General features: G+C 38.1%; 1 long non-coding RNA gene and 1 pseudogene across 1 annotated transcript; both read left to right on the plus strand.

Annotated features, from left to right (window-relative positions):
• Positions 1 to 2,090: 2,090 nt before the first annotated feature.
• On the plus strand, positions 2,091 to 8,706 carry LOC148737457 (uncharacterized; annotated as a pseudogene).
• A 7,418-nt stretch (positions 8,707 to 16,124) lies between these two features.
• LOC148737458 (uncharacterized) lies at positions 16,125 to 18,602 on the plus strand. The gene is made up of 2 exons (XR_015996112.1): positions 16,125 to 16,388; positions 17,222 to 18,602. It is a non-coding gene; the product is annotated as an uncharacterized LOC148737458 (long non-coding RNA).
• Positions 18,603 to 22,176: the final 3,574 nt, after the last annotated feature.

Genomic DNA, 22,176 nt, shown 5'->3' on the forward strand with positions numbered 1-22,176 from the left:
ATCCGGCAGAGATCAGGGTGCTTACTGCAAAAAACATTCAAATTCAGGGAAACCATCTGCTCTACATCTTTTAATCTAAATAACTGATGTCCATTCTGCTTACCAGTGATTCTGACTTCTTGAGATAACTTTAAATGGGAGCCCAAATGTCTTGTAAAAGATGTGAGGTAACCAGGGAAGAATAATTACACCAACTGCTGGTACTAAGTGGTGAAGCATTCATGAGTATTACAGTGTAGGTATTATTTAAGGGACTTTCCATGCAGTTTTATTGATGTTTCCACCTCTTAATTTTGTTATGACTGTATATGTTTTATGAACTTATTCAATTGATATTTATAATTGCTCTCTTTGACATGGGCATTTGTATGAGGATTTGCTAATTCCCTTTTATGCCCCATGTAAGGAATGCCTGAAGGGTTAGGAAACCTTGACCTCACATCTTTTATAATAACAGAATTGGGCATCTTTTCCCGCGCTGCATTACCTTGGTCCCTAAGTTCCACTTTTCTGGCCTGGTAAACAGGGTCTTTCCAGAGCCCACATTTCTTTAGAGATATCCAGTAAGTCTTATAATCTTTACGACGTCGCACGTGATTTTCTGTCTGCGCTTCTCTATACTAAAGATCTTTTTTAAGTCCTTTATTTCTTATTGGAAAAAGCTACCCAACCTTATTTTTTTATATTGAGTGGCTATGGCCTTTCACTTCCATGGCAGAAGAAAGAAAAATCAGGCTTTTCGACTGACTGCTCCACGAAACGACTAATCTATGATAGGTATGCTATTGGATAAGGCATGGGATATTTTGGCTGCCAATGCAAGCTACGAAACCGTTGACCACTTTCACAAATGGCTGCTGGATTAATATTCTTTTGTTTGCATTGAAATTAGCCCTTCTGGCCTCGCTTGAGATAATGTATTCTTTTGAATTTTGTACTGGAGAACGAGGCCAGAAAGGCTAATTTAAATTTCAAACAAAGAATATTAATATGGTGGCCATTTATGAAAGTGGTCTATGAGGGGCCAACTTCTTCAGGGTATTTCTGAGAGAGCCATTAATGATTATCAATTTTCAGAAGATGTACTGAAACAGTCTGTGCCACTTAAATATATAAATCTTGTCTGTAAAACACAAAGTTAATTTTTTTAATACTAAAAGAGAGGTCTGGCTGCTACGTAACATAAATGTCTTGGGTTGACTTAAGGTTACCCAAGCTCAGTTTCTCAGATGATAATGCTGACAAGTTTGTTAAAAGCTTAGACATTGGTCATGTCACACAGATCCCAGAGGCATCAGGTGTTTCTCGCAGAGTCACTGGCCTGGTGTTTATGATTATTGATTTGCACATGAGAGTTCCCCATCTTTCTTGTTAACTTGTCTGGTTCAATGAAAATGAAAATCATTTAATTTTTCAGTTGTCAGATGATGGAGCTCCTAATGTTTGAAGGTAATGTTTTGACTGTTTGTGATAAAGGGTGCACTGTTGAATTTCAACCAGGAGCAGGCATGTCCTGGCAGAGCTGGGCCGCCAATGAACTCAACCAGGCAGCTACATATCCTTCCCCAAATGCAAATGTTCATAAAGGAAACATTAGCACTAAGGGGGGTAGTTTTGGAATGGGTAAAGATGACACCTGGAAATCGTACACTAAGGAAATGAGAACTTCTAATACTGAAAAAGTAAACAATTTTCTTGCCTCTCTTCCCTGAAACCTTTCAGGAAAAAAATTGAAATTCCAGAAAGTTACAGTTCATGGCTAAAAATGGCATGCGACAGTTTGGTCTTCTTAGGATTGGGCATTTCCCAGACATGTTAAGGCCAGAACCCATACATTGTATGATCAATGGCTGGCAACATTATATTGATATCCTGTACTTAGAGGCGGTGGGAAGAGGAAAGTTTCATCCTTTTGTTTCTGCCCTGGGAGCACCTATAGGGAATAGAGACTCTTTTCAGGGTTTCTGGTACAGACAGTGTTGGGGAGCGTGCTAAGAAGCAGGGGATGTTACAGAAATCAGAGGTGGACCTAAAGCAATACCTGCAGAAGAGAAGTTCTCCTCATGTAAGGCATACATCAGGTGGGGGGGGGGGGGGTGGGGATGTGGACTGGGATACTTGGCTTCAAGAGTAAAAGAACATTTTAGTGATGAAGCTAACAGGTATAACAAGTTACCAGTTAGGCTTATTGGCAATCAAGCCATTGCATTGGCTTCATATTACCATTGTTTACTTGACACTTAAGAAAGTGAAGACGAAACAGAGGAACAAACGATCCAACGATTAGCTCTTAGCAAGATAGGTGAGTGTCTGAGGAATGCAGGGGGACGTTTTTAAAAGAATAGAGACCAATTCTGCCCAGGTTGCAGAACTGAAAGAAATGTGTAGTATGTATTTTAACTTGATGTCTTTGCTTTTTTCATCCAGTTGACAAATTAAAGAGCAATATTGATACTAAACTTGGTGCCTTAGATTCCTTTCCAAAGTATCATTTCCGGATAGCTGTGGACATTGCCTTATTTTCCCCTTAGGATTTATGATTGCTTGACCCGTAATTGATTTAGGTAAACTTTATTACTTTGCGTCCTCACAGACAACAAAGTTCTGTGAAATCCTATCGTCTTTGTAGTACAAATGTAAATATTTCACGGAGTTTTTCTTTAGGTGACAGAATGTATCAAAGAGTTGTAATTAAGGGGGAGACGATGTTAACTTTAACAATTTACGATGAATCGTTCTCTATTTTAATGGTTGATGGTTTAATTTTAGGTCCTTGACGATTGACTATTTTTTTCAGGAGGATATCAAAACTTTCTGTTTTTTAACATAAATCATTTCTCCAGTAATTTTCAGATCAAGCCTTTCTCTGGAGAAATGCATTGAGGCCTGAGTCGAAGACCCTTGACAATTGTCAGATCCAAACAATATCTTAATTCCTGTCAGCATAGTCACAGAATCAGATGGCAAAAGAGATTAAAAAGCTGCGGAGGTTTACCGTACACGAGCACAGGCTCGCGCCTGCGCTCTCTTGCTCAAAAATTAATGGAAATTAATCATGGGAAGGTTACGAAATAAATAAACCCCGTTCTGGCCTTCTGTTATGTCGGCTGATAATGTCGTTGGATGAGAGATTATCCTCAAAATTTCTTATTTGCCCTCGAAGCTTCGCTTCTCGGCTAAATATTCATTTTTCGGACAATCTCTCAGCCGCGGACATTATCAGCCGACATACCAGCCGCCCGAAGGGGTTTATTTACTAAATACCACAGGGATTTTCAAAATGAAGAATTGAATGGGGGACGGTGAACGGTGTACAATTATGATAAATTCTGAATGTTTCGTTTAGTAAATAGGCGTTGCCTATGATGATAGGCAAATTAACACAACTCGTGATTGACATTAATTCCTCAAAACGATCTAAAGTGTTAGCTTGTCGTGATTTAAACCAGTTTTTCAGAAGAATCAGTAGGAGAGAAGTCGATTTTTGTATCTGTTCGCTTACCCGAATCTGCTAACCTGAAGTGAAAAACCTGTTTTTACGACCCGCCGCAGAAGTAAGTGTCCAGTCATGTTTTCTTGAATTTTGCCATGACACTAAGACTAAATTTGCGTTTTCTGATCTCGAATTTCAAATGTATTTCACTTAGATGGAATAGTCATTAAAGTTTGGATAATATTATACGGTTTGTGGTGGTCGTCTGAGCTGACCAGTTCCGAGTAAGGAAACACTGAAAAAAATGCATAAATGTTTCATATTTCGCACACCCTGCACCCTCGTACTATCCCGGTATCTATTTTATTGGTGAGCTTTAGTGCTTAAAAGATATTGGTGTGAAAAAAAAAAAAAAAAAAAGATAAAAAGAAAGAAAAAAAAAGGTTCATCAGAATTTTCATTCGGAAACATTGTAATCGTTGCAAATATAAAGTAGTAAAAATAATCTTTGTTCAATTAATTAATTTATTTATTATATAAATACGATGGTCGTTGCTAGGTAAATTCCTCAATTCAAAGACAAAGGCGCGCTATAAATAGGTTGGCTCCGCCCCTTAATTTCAGCTCAAATGAAAGAATCATGCAATATTGCGACCAACGGTCGCACCATAAGTGAAACGGTGTGCATTTAAGACGCTGCAAAAGTATTATTTTGGGTCAAATATTTAAAGATATTGAGTCTTGTTGACTCTCATTCCCACAATTTAGCTTATTTTGATTTTATTTGGCACCAACACATCGTTCGGCCAAAATGTGAGTAGAGATGTATTGTCTCTGCAGATGTACCAACATGCCAGGCATCCGAATCGTCCGGCAGAGATCAGGGTGCTTACTGCAAAAATAGTCAAATTCAGGGAAACCATCTGATCTACCTTTTTTAATCTAAATAACTGATGTCCATTCTGCTTACTAGTGATTCTGACTTCCTGTGATAACTTTAAATGGGAGACCAACTGTCTTTTAAAAGATGTGAGGTAACCAGGGAAGAATAATTACAGCAACTGCTTTTACTAAGTAGTGAAGCATTTATGAGTATTAGGTATTACTCAAGGGACTTTCCATGCAGTTTTATTGATGTTTCCACCTCTTAATTTTCTTTTGACCGTATATGTTTCGTGAACTTATTCAATTGTTATTTATAATTGCTATCCTTGACATGGGCATTTGTATGAGAATCTCCTTATTCCGTTTTATGCCCCATGTAAGGAATGCCTGGAGGGTTAGGAAACCTTCACCTCGCATCTTTTATGACATAATTGAGCATCTTTTCCCACACTGCATTAACTTGGTCCCCAAGTTCCACTTTTCTGGCCTGGTAAACAGGGGCTTTCCAGAGCCCACACCTCTTTAGAGATCTCCAGTAAGTCTTATAATCTTTACGACATCGCACGTGATTTTCTATGGGCACTTCTCTATACTAAAGAGCTTTTTTCAGTCGTTTATTTCACATTGGATAAAGCTTCCCAACCTTTTTTTTTTTTTGATATTGAGTGGCTATGGCCTTTCACTTCCATGGCAGAGGAAAGAAAAATCAGGCTTTTCGACTGACTGCTCCACGAAACGACTTGTCTGCGATAGGTATGCTATTCGATGGGGCATGGGATTTTTGGCTGCTACTGCAAGCTACAAAACCATTGGTCACTTTCATAAATGGCTGCCGGATTAATATTTTTTTGTTTAAATTGAAATTAGCCCTTCTGGCCTCGCTTGAGATAATGTATTCTTTTGAATTTTGTACTGGAGAACGAGGCCAGAAAGGCTAATTTAAATTTTAACAAGAGAATATTAATCTGGCAGCCATTTATGAAAGTAGTCTATGAGGGGCCAATTTCTTCAGGGTATTTCTGAGAGAGCCATTAATGATTATCAATATTCAGAAGATGTACTGAAACAGTCTGTGCCACTTAAAGATAAAAATCTTGTCTGTAAAACACAAAGTCAATTTTTTTAATACTGAAAAAGAAGTCTGGCTGCTACGTAACATTAAATGTCTTGGAGTTGACGTAAGGTTACCCAAGCTCAGTTTCTCAGATGATAATGTTGACAAGTTTGTTAAAAGTTTAGACATTGGTCATGTCACAGAGATCCCAGAGGCATCAGGTATTTCTGATTATTGATTTTCACATGAGAGTTCCCCCATCTTTCTTGTAAACTTGTCTGGTTCAATGAAAATGAAAATCATTTAATTTTTCAGTTCTCAGATGATGGAGCCCCTGAAAAAAATGAGCTGACAATGTCAGTTGGAAGTATGGTGTGCTGGAGCTCTGGTGATCAGGTGTAAGTGTAAAAGAGAAAAATCAAATAATGCATGACCTCTGGAAGCAGCTCACTGAAGAGATGAAAATGTTTGAAGGTAATGTTTTGACTGTTTGTGATAAAGGGTGCACTGTTGAATTTCAGCCGGGAGCAGGCATGTCCTGGCAGAGCTGGGCTGCTAATGAACTCAACCAGGCAGCTACATATCCTTCCCCAAATGCAAATGTTCATAAAGGAAACATGAACACTAAGGGGGGGAGGGTAGTTTTGGAATGGGTAAAGATGACACCTGGAAACCTTACACTAAGGAAATGAGAACCTCTAATACTGAAAAGGTAAAAAATCAGAGATGGACCGGAAGAAATACCTGCAGAAGAGAAGTTTTCCTCATGTAAGGCATACATCAGGTAGGGGGGGTGGGGGGTGTGGACTGGGATACTTGACTTCAAGAGTAAAAGAACATTTTAGTGATGAAGCTAACAGGTATAACAAGTTACCAGCTAGGCTTATTGGCAATCAAGCCATTGCATTGGCTTCATATTACCCTTGTTTAGTTGACACTTAGGAAAGTGAAGATGAAACAGAGGCATAAACAATCCAACGACTGGCTCTTAGCAAGATAGGTGAGTATCTGAGGAATGCAGGGGGGCTTTTTAATAGAATACAAACCATTCTGCCCAGGTTGCAGGTTGCAGAACTGAAAGAAATGTGTAGTATGTATTTTAGCTTGATGTCTTTGCTTTTTTCATCCAGTTGAGCGGAAGTTGCGTAAACACACAGGAGACACTTTTAGATATGATGCAATGCGAAAGTTGCATAAGCACGTGTAGGCTAGATTACGAGGATGTAACAGGAGATGCGTGGGAGATGATAAGATTAGTTTTTGTGTGTGAAAGCAGAAATTAAAAGAGCGTTGTGAAAACTAGGAGGAGAATAAAACAGGATTTGTTAAGGACAATTTTCGAGTACGTGAGTTAGAGGGTACCCCACAAGTTTGGTACATTTGTGTTAATGTCACAACATGAACAGTTGGATATGCCATTCTCTATCATGCAAATTTGCTGTTTACAAGGTAGAGGGTGGGTTATAGCATTGTCTCTGCAGGCTAAAGAGGCCAAACATTCTGGAGTGAGGGAAGATTTGACCTTAACTAACCGGTCAAATGTAAGCACCAACACTGGTAAATGGTGGCAAGTAATGCGAAGTAATTACGTTCGCTCATTTTACCTCCCAGAACATCAACCAATGCCCTCTTCTTATACCTCACACTACCAATGATGTTCTCCACCACACTGTTACCAACCAAATGTTTGCAATTGTGGTGGAAATAGAGAAAATGATTTGCTCAGTTGTCAAGTTTGTTTGTCTAGTATTGACCTGGTGACTTGTGCAAGCAGCAGAGGTGCGACAGAATCAGTGTTGTGTGCACTAAAACCCATTGTCTGTAAACAGTGCAATACTCGCTTTGCTAATAACTTATCACTGTGGTCTCATCTAAAGTTCTGTAATGCCATTGAGGGAAGAAGTGTAGCTATCAATCCAATTTTGATGACAGTATCTGGTTTAAAGGAAGCTTTACATAGTAGAGGATTAAGCACTGCAGGTAATAAGGAAATTCAAGGTAAGCGCCTTGAAGGTGCATTGGTTTGGGAAGGGTAGTTGAATTAATTTTTAATCAACAGTGTAACCTTCCCAAAAATATATGATGTGAAGTGTATTTTTCTTGGTCAAGTTGGTGCACAATAAGGCACACTTCCTATGAGAATGATAACTAGGCTCTCAACAAATTCTGTGTACCAGTAATGTGAGTAATATGCCAACTTACTAAGAAAAATATTTTAAAATTGGTGCAAAATTGTTTAAATTAGCTATGTTTGCTAGACAGGTTAAACCTGTCAGAATGCAAAAGTAATGTTGTCACTGATATCACTTGGTATGCACCAATATATTACATGCAAAACTTTATAAACCAATTTTCTTTTTTAATTGACTTCCATTTGAGAGGCAGGGTTTCTGCTCTAATGTATTTCTGGAATTTTGTACATAAAGGTTTGACCACTAAACCCTTGACATGCTAACAACAGTATGCATATTCTCCATACTGTTCTCAATACATTTTCCAAGGTGCTGACAAGGAGAATTTGTTTAACAATCAAGAGCTCCTTTAGTTAGTAATTATTTCCTTCATTCTTGTGACTTTATGTTTAATTTGGGGTTAATATTGTAAGAAGAAATTAGATGCTGGTCACTGTTAGGGGTCAAAGGGTTAATAACTAATGACTCAGCATTTCGCTTATGTTGACACAATGCTTTTCTTGTAGTAATGGATTTGTCTTCTATTGATAGTTTAGTCTGATAGTTTAATGATATATATTAATGATATCTTACAATATTACAAAAAATATGCACTGCCCGCAGTTAGCAAAGGCTAGTCGAGGGGGGCAGTGTTTAATACGTATATTATAAAATATAAAATAAAAAGATTTACAGAGCAAGAGTTTCAAAATTCTAGACAAATTACAACTACATTAATACATTTAAGATACGGCAAGAAAACAGAACAAGCTGGGGTCTTATAGTTGTGCTATTAAAGTAGACAAATCAATATAATCGTCATATTTTTCGAGTCTCTAGAGGAGGAAATCATAAATTTTACTCTTAAAAATGTATTTTGATAGCTGGAGCACTTCACAAGACAAGCTATTCCAGACTCTAACACCATTTCTTGAAATAACTAAAAGTTACAAAAAGTTGCAGCTTGATAGTTTTAAGAGCAGGATGAAGTATACATAGATAAATGAAATTTGTATTTAAAATGACTATTCTCTATACTGATAGAATAATTGCATAGATGAATCAGACATCATTGTTAGTCAAATAATTAACAAGCTTTTAGCTGTTATGTTTAGGTAAAACCATACTTATATTTATTTACTCCAGTGTATTTCTTTCTACAAGATATAAAGATTAAATCTTAAAATATATTCTTGTATCAATAAACATAATTCCTTTAGAACTTTGTTTCAGATTACATTCAGAGTTGTCATTCTTTTGCTATATGAAAGTTTCGTGACAAGGTCTTACCAAACACTAGCAAGTCTTGCTGTTACCTAACTAATTGTCAAGCTAGATCGTATTCCAGTTCAATAGCTTTTGTAAATTTGAGTCTTTTCCAAATCCTTCTCGATCATAGCGCAGCACGTAAAATGAGGTTGTTACCCTTTGATGTTTTACTGAATAAATAATTTGAAGCGGCGTAGTTTGCATGACAACAATAATTGACTCGCCGCAACCTCGTTCCCAGGGTCTCTTATCTTCCCGGCCCCCTGGAGCGAGCGAGGAGAGACGCTGGTTTAGGCTGGTCACGTGTTTAGAGAGCAAAAAAATTCCTTAGCGACGAGTCGTTTGTTTGCTCGATTTAATGCCTCATATCCTTTGTCATCTTCAAATCGACGCTATCGTTGTTCAGGTCGCCACGTTTTATAGCAGCCTTCAAGTCGCTATATCTCGGAGTTGGTATTGTAACCTTAATTTAAAACCCAAACAAGTCCAGTGTTTAGAAGCGATGTATTCGGGCAGAGACGTTGCGGCCGTTTTATCGACGGGATAGGGTAAATCTTTGATATTTCATCTTCTTAATTCTTCACTCTTCGAGAAGTTAAACAGTCAACGACCTGTACCTTCCTTGTCATTTCGTCCAGTTGTTTATGTTGTTTCGCCTTTGAATACCTTTATTAAAGATCAAATAAGAACGAGCACCGGCAGCCGTAGGTTTTTTTGTGACTAAGGGCCCGATTACATGAGCCGGGCTGGCCCTGTTAGCCGGGCTGAATTCTTTTGTTTCGGAGTTCGCCAAAGCGTGAAAACAAAAAAAAAATCAGCCCGGCTAACCGGGCCAGCTCGGCTCATGAAATCAGGCCCTTAATTGAACACTGGCACGTCAAATTATGTAAACAAAGGAAACCGAACAGTTACGTGCAATCGCCTGCGCATATTTTTCCTCTTCTGAAGGAAATAGGTACTAGAAAAAGAGAGATCGGTTAGACGAGCACAAAAAATAAATCTGTACCAATTTTTCTGGTCATCGACAACATCTTCCCAAACATATCTAACAGCGGCTGAGTCAATCGAAGGTAGCTCATTCTACAACAAACATATGAAACATATGTATGAACTGCGGTTATGAGACGTATATGTGAACGATCCTTCGCAGTAAAGCACTATTTGAGCAATAGTGAAAATCAGACCTGAAAAAACTGCGAAGGATCGTTCACATATACGTCTCATAACCGCAGTTCATACATATGTTTCATATGTTTGTTGTTGTTTGATTTATCATCTACGGGTTTATGTCGAATTAATTTGATGGCCTGCTCCCAGTTGGCTTGTTAGCTCAATTGGTAGAGCGCTGCACTAGTATCGCAGAGGTCAGTGGTTCGAATCCCTTACAGGCCTGAAATTTTTTTCAGGTCTGATTTTCACTATTGCTCAAATAGTGCTTTACTGCGAAGGATCGTTCACATATACGTAGCTCATTCTGAAAGAAATTTGTCACCTTTCTAAAAATACTCGCAACTCAGAAGCGGCAAAGAAGAATCTGGGACCGTCGAGAGGTAACAAAAAACAAATCTGGCAAAACACTATCGAAGATACAGTTGTTTACCTCTTTTCCAGCCAAAGACTGCATCTGTGTTGGTGCTTTTACGAAATTTAGACCGCGACGGCTTCTGTCAGATTCCCTTGCATCATAGCCAGGGTGCGTGAGACAGATTGTGATATTTCTGTACATCGCTTCACCGTTTCGATAAAACTCTGACTTTCACTGATCACCGTTTTGAAAGAAATAAAAATTTGAAATCTCCAAAAAATCTGGGAGAAACGTGACCAGCCTAAACCAGGGTCTCTCCTCGCTCGCTACAGGGGGCGGGAAGATGAGAGACCCTGGAAACGAGGTTGGACCCGTCGGTTTGACTTTGAAGCACGCGACCATCCTCAGGAATTTTCTCCAAGTACCGCTTCTTGAGAAAATTCTCTCCCTTAAATCTCGCCGGAGACCAAATTTTCTCTGCAGTGTCGAGCCTTTGGAAACTGAGCGTGATTTTCTCACCATTCTTGGTCTCTCATCCCGTAGTTAGGTTTATTTTTTACAAAACGAACCCTCCTTACGCATTGTTTCTCCGCAGAATACTTCATCTGGGCATTCCAAAACCGGTCTCCTCTTTCTGTTTCATCCTCCATGCCGAAATGCCTTTAACATAGTTTGTTTGATGTGTTCGCGCTGTCATTCTTTGCCGCCACTTTTGAAGAGGCCTTTATTTTTCGTGCCAACTGCCGCTGACGATTTCTGCGCCAGCGCGCATCAGAGTTGCGGGAGGAAACCGTAGGCAACTGACCATCATTCGCTTGGGTGCTAGGAATTCATCTACAATGACTGATCTGCGGCTCAATATTCATGATTTCCATGCCCGATATCCTGAGCCACCTCTGCCGGATCTGCTACGACTCCAGTGTGTCCTATTTTAAATTTGTCTTCTGGGAAGACTTTCTGCTTAGCACTAAAATGGGAAGCCTTTCTCGAAGATCGCAATGCCCAGCTCGGCGGTAACGCCTGAATTCTTTACTCTGCAATCGCAGAAGTAGCAAAATAGGGCTGTGCACTAGATCCTTCCTGATATTTTTCAAAGGCATCTTTGCCTTGTCGAGAAGCGAGTGGCTTTCCTCTGTAAATATCCACTTGCCGTACTGTATACGCCGCAACACTTTGCAGTGGTGCTGAAAAGTACTCACGCATCCTTCAACTCAAAAAGAAAAAAGATCAACGTGTTTGTTGGCAATGGATGCAACTTCTCTATTTAAACGATGTCTTCTGTCTTTTCTTGAAGAGGAGACTGCTTTTTGTCAAACAAAAGGATGTCTTAGAATTCTCCAAAAGAAAAGTAACTGTCGGGAAAGGCTGAATCCCTCTCTGAACCCATCAGTTTGAACAAAAAAAAAAGATGGCCATAAAAAATGACTATAAATAACGCGCGTGAGAAATTAACATTTGGTAAAAGTGAGCAAGAATTATAAGGAAAGAATGCCAGTGTTTGTGATAACTGACGTGTACTTTGCAATTGTGGCCCAGGACATGGGGGTCCGCATGTCGTGTAATCCGAGAGAAGCAGAAGGCAGTTCACGACAGCATTTCGTGAAGCGAATGCGCAATCTATGTTTGGCGCTAATGCATGGTATGTACAAATTCATTAACAATACTAAAATTAGATGGTAAATATGGCAAACATATTGATTTGATGGTTGGTTACCATTTTCAAATTGTATCCGTATCGTACTGGACGATTTTGGATTTGGCTTGTTTTGTTTGGGAAATAACAGCTAACATTTTAAATATGAGGTAACCTGAGCAATAGAAACAACGAAAGTTGAACTAAATTAGCTTTATATCCAGTGTTAAAACGATTTTTCGCCCCACAACGGCCTGATGCCTTTTCTGTGTTACTTTTCGGTTTGTGGTCCTAGAATTTCGTAGTCTTGAGTAGCCCAAATATTTTATTGCATCTTTGTGAATAAGAAGCCTTGTTCTTTGCTGGACTAACTTGGTATAACCCCAGGCCATGTCCCAAGATGCGATTTTACCCTCTCAATTTTTCCCATTTCTTTGTCCGCCTACATGAGTGGAATAATGAAAGTAACAAAAATTGTCCAACAACTTAGTTCGCGACAATTGGAAAGATAACACATCAGACTATTCGTAAATACGTGTTCTTTCCATTGAGAAAATCGTTGGTCACATTTACCGGTTTGTTTATTCTCAACCGACGTTCAAATTGTGGGTTGTCTGGACTTATACTAGTGAACTCTGATATGAAAGCCACCAAACCGATTTTCCCGCCGTTCGCGTAAAATAAAAATGTTATGGAACTTAAAGCATTTTGTCTAAAAATAGTTCATCGAGACCTATATTCTGGCAAAGCTTGGGGATTTTCGACTTTTTCATATTGCACACCTCCAGGCGATATTTAGGGATGGCCGCTTTAAAGTAATTAAGTTTAATTTGATCTGCGAAAAAATTCGGCCAAAGTCGCTCACCATGTAAAAGTTTGTTTTGAATGATGCTATTTTATTACTTTCTTTGTATTTATATCCGAAGTTATAACCTCGAATTTCTTTTAAAAAAAAAGAGCTTCTTCCTGTTCAAAGTTTTACACTTTTCTCATCCACGAAATATTTCTATCAGATTTAAAAACAATTTTCAACTAAAAGAGTTGGAAAAAGGACAAAGTGGAAACAGCACAACAGACCCCAATTGCACCCTAATTCTAGCGCATCGCTTAATCCAGTTTAACAGAAATATAAACAACAGTAAACAGTCAAATTCAAGTACAGTTATAAGAAACCGGGTGTCTCTATAAAGGCCTTCAAGAATCCGTGGGGGTTCGTGAGGTATCTAACATCGTCCAGTAGTTTGTGATAATGTGCAGAGAAAAGAGCTGAGGTGTTCACCACTAGTATTTTGTTACTTCATTGAGCTGAAGAAACGTGGTTCGTGGTTGCAAAGTCTTGAACATTTTTTTCAGATCAACAAAATTTGTAAATTTCGCGTATACCGTGATAATGTTTCATAGACGCTTGGAGAGAAATTAAGGGAAATGACACATTTTCAATTAGTCGTTTACACTTATTGCACTGTAAGTTTAAATGACTGGCTCATTTAAACTGGATATATCAACAAAGTTGAAGTGGTAAATTGGCCACCGTAACGATTACAAAAGTTGACGTTTAGAGCGTTAGCCCCTCGTTACTCCCACCGACGCAGCCCCAAACAATTTCATTTAAACTGGGTTTTCACTATAGGTGTCACTAAGCTTTTTTTTTTTTGTTTGTTTTTTCATTCATTCTTCGTGCAAAGAAGAATAAACACAAGAAGAATGAAACACAGCTTGAGCACTGAACTACATAGAATATTCTTGACTTGATAGCCAGAATATTTAAAGAAGAGGGGAAGGGTCTAACGGTAAATTTGACCCTAGAATGATCCCTCAACAAATTCCCTTACAAATTCTTCTTCGATAATCCATTTTTGCGAACGAATATAATGCATGTTTTAGAGGAAATTCCTTAGTCTGTGTTTTAGTGCGGCTTTATTAGGACATGACCAATGATATGCATGAAACATGCAATATAATATAACCCACGCATTTAAATGTCTGATTTGAGGGTGGGATTTGACTTGTTCCTCTTACACCAATATTAAGAAAGACTCCAAACTTACAGCCCTCCCAGCTGGGTATTAATACTGAAAATGCCTGATGGTAATTTCCTCAACTGGTTGTTGCTCAGGAGCCTGTCAAAATTTAGTAAATGTAGTGTCAATTACATAGTATTTGACAACAAAGTTCAATCAGAGTAAATGTGCTTGAATCTATTCCTGATGTACTGATACGAGGGTCTAAAATATACACTTCGTTATCAAACCAATGTTGTCATTGATCTGATACCTCAAGGCAGGGTAACAAGAGAGGATAACAAGCTATAATCTGGGACAATTTTAATTGAGACAAATTTGAAATTTTTTAGCTCTGAAAACAACTTGATTCTTACAAATGCTTTTTCACCCTCTTCCTATTACCCATTGTTGTAATACATAAGACTTGACATTACACACTGTCATGTATTGTAGTCCTCATAATAATCCAAGCAATAGTGAGTAGGGGATAAGGGTGGGTAAATTAACAGCAATGGTTTGGAGCGGGAAATATTGGAATAGTCATATTATGAAAATAGTTTGTTGAAGATTACATAAAACGTATTTTGTTGTGCATGCACAGATTCATATGATACGATCAGGCTTATTTCGCAAGACAGAGACAGGGAATGAAATCTGTATCTCTGCTAAGGAATCAGCTGAAGCTTTTAAAAATCAAAAGAAACCTGACATAGCAGTCTTGCATTCAAGCTGTATTAGACAAACTTTGCATATTTTATGATTAATAATGTCCACTCTTAAGGGTGGATAAGTAGGATTATTTGCACACAGATTTGTCTAAATCGGAATAAGTAGAAAGCTTGAATGTTTTAGATAAGGCTGGCTCTGCTGTTGGTTTTAAACAATTTTCTTTAAATTTACACCTAAATCTTAAACAAAATATTTCTGGTTCAATATTGAACAGTTTTTAAATACGTTCAATATTCCCCCCGTCCCACGCAAAATAATTAAAACTTAAATTAAAAGGCTTGGAAAACATCACAATAACTTATGTGTACAATGATGATAAATTCTGAAAAACCAAAAAATGCACAAATGTTTCATATCCTGGTATTTATTTTATTGATGAGCTTTCGTGCTTAAGATTAAGATATTGGTGTTAAAAAAAAAGAAGAAAAAGGATTGGAATAATTTTCAAAATCTGCACCCGGAAATACTGTAGTCGTTGTTACGAAAGCGTGTCCACTGCATTATTATAATTAAATCTCGTTGATCGCGCGTAGCCGATCTATCAGACATCCATCCGTGTAACATATATTAGCCATAGGCCAATCCTATTTTTGAGAATCCACAGGGCGTTTGTGCTTTCCTTGGTGGCATTTCCTTCACCTACACTTCTTTAGAGATCTTTAATAGGTCTTATAATTTTAACGACGTCGCACGTGATTCTATGTGCGCTTCTTTATACTAAAGAGCTTTTTTCAGTCGTTTCTTTCACATTGGATAAAGCTTCCCAACCTTTTTTTTATATATATTGAGTGGCTATGGCCTTTCACTTCCATGGCAGAAGAAAGAAAAATCAGGCCTTTCGACTGACTGCTCCACGAAACGACTCCTCTACAATAGATACGCTATTGGATGGGGCATGGGATTTTTTGGCTGCCAATGCAAGCTACGAAACCAGTGACCACTTTCATAAATGGCTGCCCGATTAATATTCTTTTGTTTAAATTTGAATTAGCCTTTCTGGCCTCGCTTGAAATAATGTATTCTTTTGAATTTTGTACTGGAGAACGAGGCCAGAAAGGCTAATTTAAATTTAAATGAAAGAATATTAATCTGGCAGCCATTTATGAAAGTGGTCTATGAGGGGCTAATTTCTTCGGGGTACTTCTGAGAGAGCCATTAATGACTATCAATATTCAGAAGATGTACTGAAACAGTCTGTGCCACTTCAATATATAAATCTTGTCTGTAAAACACAAAGTTGATTTTTTAATACTGAAAAAGAAGTATGGCTGGTATCTAACATTAAATGTCTTGGAGTTGACTTAAGGTTACCCAAGCTCAGTTTCTCAGATGATAATGTTGACAAGTTTGTTAAAAGTTTAGACATTGGTCATGTCACACAGATCCATCAGATCCACAGGGGCATCAGGTGTTTCTCGCACAGTCCCTGGCCTGGTGTTTATGATTATTGATTTGCACATGAGAGTTCCCCATCTTTCTTGTAAACTTGTCTGGTTCAATGAAAATGAAAATTATTTAATTTTTCAGTTCTCAGATGATGGAGCTCCTGAAACAAATGAGCTGACAATGTCAATTGGAAGTATGGTGTGCTGGAACTTTGGTGATCAGGTGTAAGTGTAAAAGAAAAAGATCAAATAATGCATGACCTCTGGAAGCAGCTCACTGAAGAGATGAAAATGTTTGAAGGTAATGTTTTGACTGTTTGTGATAAAGGGTGCACTGTTAAATTTCATCCAGGAGCAGGCATGTCCTGGCAGAGCTCGGCTGCCAATAAACTCAACCAGGCAGCTACATATCCTTCCCCAAATGCAAATGTTCATAAAGGAAACATGAACACTATGGGGGTAGTTTTGGAATGGATAAAGGTAAAGATGACACCTGGAAACCGTACACTAAGGAAATGAGAACCTCTAATACTGAAAAGGTAAACAATTTTCTTGCCTCTCTTCCCCCAAACCTTTTCAGAAAAAAAATAGTTACAGTTCATGGCTGAAAATGCATCCGACAGTTTGGTCTTCCTAGGATTGGGCATTTTCCAGACAGGTTAAGGCCAGAACCCATGCATTGTAAGATCACTGCCTGGCAACATTATTTTGATCTCCTGTACTTAGAGGCAGTGGGAAGAGGAAAGTTTGATCCTTTTGTTTCTGCTCTGGGAGCACCTATAGGGAATAGAGACTCTTTTGAGGGTTTCTGGTACAGACAGTGTTGGGAAGCGTGCTAGGAAGCAGGAGATGTTACAGAAATCAGAGGTGGACCTAAAGCAATATCTGCAGTAGAGAAATTTTCCTCATATAAGGCATGCATCAGGTGGGGGGGGGGGGGGGTGGGGGGTTTGGACTGGGATACTTGGCTTCAAGAGTAAAAGAAAATTTTAGTGATGAAGCTAACAGGTATAACAAGTTACCAGTTAGGCTTATTGGCAATCAAGCCATTGCATTGCCCTTATAATACCGTTTTTTAGTTGACACTTGTGGCAAGTAATGCGAAGTAATTATGTTTGCTTGTTTACCTCCCAGAACATCAACCAATGCCCTCTCCATATACCTCACACTACCAATGACGTTCTCACCACGCTGTTACCAACCAAATGTTTGCAATTGTGGTGGAAATAAAGAAAATGATTTGCGCAGTTGTCAAGTTTGTTTGTCTAGTATTAACCTGGTGACTTGTGTAAGCAGCAGAGGCGCGACAGAATCAGTGTAAATAGTAATCTGTAAATAGTGCAATATTTGCTTTGCTGATAACTTATCACTGTGGTCTCATCTAAAGTTCTGCAATGCCACTGAGGTAAGAAGTGTAGCTAGCAATCCAACTTTGATGACAGTACCTGGTTTAAAGGAAGCTTCACATAGTAGAGGAATAAGCACTGCAGGTAATAAGGAAATTCTAGTTAAGCACCTTGAAGGTGCATTGGCTTGGGAAGGGTACTTGAATTATTTTTTAATCAACAGTTTAAATCTCCCGAAATATTTGATGTGAAGTGTATTTTTCTTGGTCAAGTTGGTGCACAATAAGGCACACTTACTATGAGAATGATAACTAAGCTCTCAACAAATTCTGTGTACCAGTAATGTGAGTAATATGCCTACTTAATAAGAAGAATATTTTAAAACTGGTGCAAAATTGTTTAAATTAGCTGTTTGTTAGACAGGTTAAACCTGTCGGAATACAAAAGTACTGTTGTCACTGATATCACTTGGTATGCACTGATATATTACATAGAAAACTTATAAACCCATTTTTTTTTTTTAACTGGCTTCCATTTTAGAGGCAGGGTTTCTGCTCTAATGTATTTATGGAATTTTCTACATAAAGGGTTGACCACTAAACCCTTTACGTGCTAACACCAGTATGAATATTCTCTATACTGTTCTCAATACATTTTTCAAGGTGCTGACAAGGAAGAATTGTTTAACAATCAAGAGCTCCTTTAGCTAGTAATTATTTCCTTCAGCCTTGTGACTTCATGTTTAATTTGGGGTTAATATTGTGAGAAGAAATTAGATGCTGGTCACTGTTAGGGGTCAAAGGGTTAATAACTAATGACTCAGCATTTTGCTTGTTATGTTGACACAAAGCATTTGTTTTACTAATGGATTTGTCTTAAATAAAAGCTACAAAAGGTTGCAGCTTGATAGTTTTAAGAGCAGTTTGAAGTATACAGAGATAAATAAACTTTTCATTTAATAGGAGTAATTCTCTATACTCAGTGATAGGATAATTTCATAAGTGAATCGGACATCATTGTTTGTCAAATAATAAACACAAGCTTTTAGCTGTTATGTTTAGGTAAAACCATACTTCTGTTTATTTACTTCAGTGTATTTCTGTCTCCAAGATATGAAGATTAAATTTTAAAATATATGCTTGTATTAATAAACATATTTCCTTTCAGAACTTTGTTTCAGATTATATTCAGGGTTGTCATTCTTTAGCTATATGAAATTTCGTGACAAGGTCTAACAAAACATTACCAAGTCCTGCTGTTACCTAATTAACTGTCAAGCAAGATAGTGTTCAAACTCAATAGCTTTTGTAAATTTGAGTCCTTTGCAAATCCTTCTCGATCATAACACAGCACGTAAAATGAGGTTGTTACCCTTTGATGTTTTACTAAATAAATTGAAGCGGCGTAGTTTGCGTGACAACAACAATTGACTTGCCGCTGCAACTTTAAAGCAAGCGACTATCAAGGAATTTTGTCGAAGTGCCGCTTCTTGTAAAAATTCTCCCCCTTAAATCTCGCTGGAGACTAAATTTTCTTTGCTTGTTGCTTGTGAGTTCCTCTAACACGGGATCAAAGTCTCATCCCGTAGTTGGGGTTATTTTCTGCAAAACGAACCCTCCTTGACCATTGTTTCTCCGCAGAAAACTTCATTTCTACGGAACTGGTATTCTAAAACCGGTCTCCTCTCTCTGTTTCATCCTCCATGCCCAAGTGCCTTAAAGATAGTTTGTTTGATGTGCTCTCGCTGTCATTATTTGCCGCCATTTTTTAATAGGCCTTTAGTTTTCGTGCCAACTGCCGCTGACGATTTCTGCGGCAGCGTGCATCAGAGTTGCGGAAGGAAAAACCTGGGCAACCGACCATTATTTGCTAGGTTGCTAGGAATTCATCTACAATGACTGATCCGCGGATTCATATTCATGATTTCCATGCCCCTTATCTTGAGCCACCTGTGCCGCATCTGCTTTGAATCGAGTGCGTTCTCTTATTTTAAATTTCTCTTCTAGCAAGGCCTTCTGCTTAGCGCTAAAACGGACAGTCTTTCTCGAATATTGCAATGCCCAGCTCTGCGGTAACGCCTGAACACTTAACTCTGCAATGTCAGAACGGGCAATCTACGGCTGTGCACTAGATCCTTCCTGATGTTTTTCAATGTAAAGCATCTTTGCCTTCTCGAGAAGCGAGTGCCTTTAATTTCCTCTATAAATATGCACTTTCCTTACTGTATACGTCGCTACACCATGCAGTAGTGCTGAAAAGTACTCGCGCATCCCTCAACTTAAAAAGAAAAAAAGATCGATGAGTTTTTTGTCAATGGGTGCAACTTCTCCTTAAACGATGTCTTCTGTCTTTCCTTGAAGAGGAGGCTGCTTTTTGTCAAACAAAAGGATGTCTTAGAATTCTCCAGAAGAAAAGTAACTTTCAAGAAAGACTAAATCCCTCACTAAACCCATCAGTTTCAACAAAAAAAGAGAGCAGAAACAGATGGCTATAAAAGATGACTATAAATAACGCGCGTGAAATTTGGTAAAAGTGTAAATATGGCAAGCATATTGATCTGAAGGTTGGTTACCAGTTTCAAGTTGTATCCGTATCGTACAGGACGATTTTGCGTTTTGGCTTGTTTTGTTTGGGAAATAACCGCTAACATTTTAAATATCAGGTAACCTGAGCAACATAAACAACGAAAGTTGAACTAAATTAGCTTTCTATCCAGCGTTAAAACGATTTTTTGCCCCAAAATGGCCTGATGTCATTTCAACGTGCGCATTGTTGATTTTTCACCTCCACTGAATTGCGTGACAAGGAATGGCGTATTTTGACCTCTCTGTTACTTCTGTTTGAGGTCCTAAAATTTCTTAGTCTTGAGTAGACCAAATATTTTATTGGATCTTTGTGAATAAGAAGCCTTGTTCTTTGCTGGATTAACTTGGAATAACCCCATGCCATGTCCCAAGATGCGATTTTACCCTCTCAATTTCCCCATTTCTTTGTCCGCCTAAATGAGTGGAATAATGAAAATAACTAAAATTGCCCAGAAACTTAGTTCGCGACGGAATTGGACAGATAACACTTCAGACTGTTCGTAAATACGTGTTCTTTCCATTAAGAAATCGTTGGTCACATTTACCGGTTTGTTTATTCAGTGAACCTGACCGCGTAAAATAAAAATGCATTGGAACTTAAAGAACTTTGTCTAAAAATAGTTCATCCACTCCTATATTGAGGCAAAGCTTGGGGATTTTCGACTTTTTCATATTGCATACCTCGAGGCGATATTAAGGGATGGCCCCCCTTTGCAAGACTAATAAATGTAGATGTGGATGGCCGCTCTTAAGTAATTAAGTTAATTTGATCTGCGAAAAAATTCGGCCAAAGTCGCTCACCATGTAAAAGTTTGTTTTGAATGATGCTATTTTATTACTTTCTTTGTATTTATATCCGAAGTTATAACCTCAAATTTCTAAAAAAAAGAGCTTCTTCCTGTTCAATGTTGTACCCTTTTCTCATCCACGAAATATTTCTATCAGATTTAAAATTCAATTTTCAACTAAACGACTTGGAAAAAGGACAAAGTGGAAACAACACACCAGACCCTCATTGCACCCTAATTCTAGCGCATCCCTTAATCCAGTTTAACAGAAATATTAACAACAGTAAATAGACAAATTCAAGTACGGTTATAAGAAACCGGATGTCTCTATAAAGGCCTTAAAGAATCCGTGGGGCTCGTGAGGTATCTAACACCGTCGTCCAGTAGTTTGTGATAATGTGCAGAGAAAAGAGCTGAGATGTTCACCACATGTATTTTGTTACTTCATTGAGCTGAAGAAACGTGGTTCGGAGACACTAGAATGTGGGGTCTGGATTTAGGGATGACTAGTACATGGGACTCGTACCCCCTCTAAAGTCTTGAACATTTTTTTCAGATCAACAAAATTTGTAAATTTCGCGTATACCGTGATAATGTTTCATAGACGCTTGGAGAGAAATTAACGGTAATAACACATTTTCAATTAGTTGTGTACACCTACTGCACTGTAAGTTTAAATGACTGGCTCATTTAAACTGGGTTTTCACTATAGGTGTCACTAAGCTGTTTTTTCTTTTCGTTTTTTCATTCATTCTTCGTGCAAAGAAGAATAAACACAATAAGAATGAAACACAGCCTTGAACACTGAACTTCATAGAATATTCTTGACTTGATAGCAAGACTATTTAAGGAAGAGGGGAAGGGTCTAACGGTAAATGTGACCCTAGAATGATTCCTCAACAAATTCCCTTAATTTTTCTTTGATAATCCATTTTTGCGAAGGAATACAATGCATGTTTTAGAGGAAATTTCTTAGTCTGTGTTTTAGTGCGGCTTTATTGGGACATGACCAATAATACGCATGAAACATGCAATATAATATAACCCACGCATTTAAATGTCTGTTTTGAAGGTGGGATTGGACTTGTTCCTCTTACATTAATATTAAGAAAGACTCCAAACTTACAGCACATACAGCTGGGTATTGTTACTGAAAATGCCTGATGGTAATTTCTTCAACTGGTTGTGGTTCAGCAGCCTGCCAAAGTTTAGTATATTTAGTAGAAATTACATAGCATTTGACAACAAAGGTCGGAGAATAAATATGCTTGAATCTATTCCTCATGTACATATACGAGGACCTAAAATATACACCTCATCAAACCAATGTTGTCACTGATTTGATATCTCCATTTTAGTCTAACATCTCA

This window comes from Stylophora pistillata, chromosome 2 (assembly GCF_964205215.1).
Source record: "Stylophora pistillata chromosome 2, jaStyPist1.2, whole genome shotgun sequence".
Taxonomy (NCBI): domain Eukaryota; kingdom Metazoa; phylum Cnidaria; class Anthozoa; order Scleractinia; family Pocilloporidae; genus Stylophora; species Stylophora pistillata.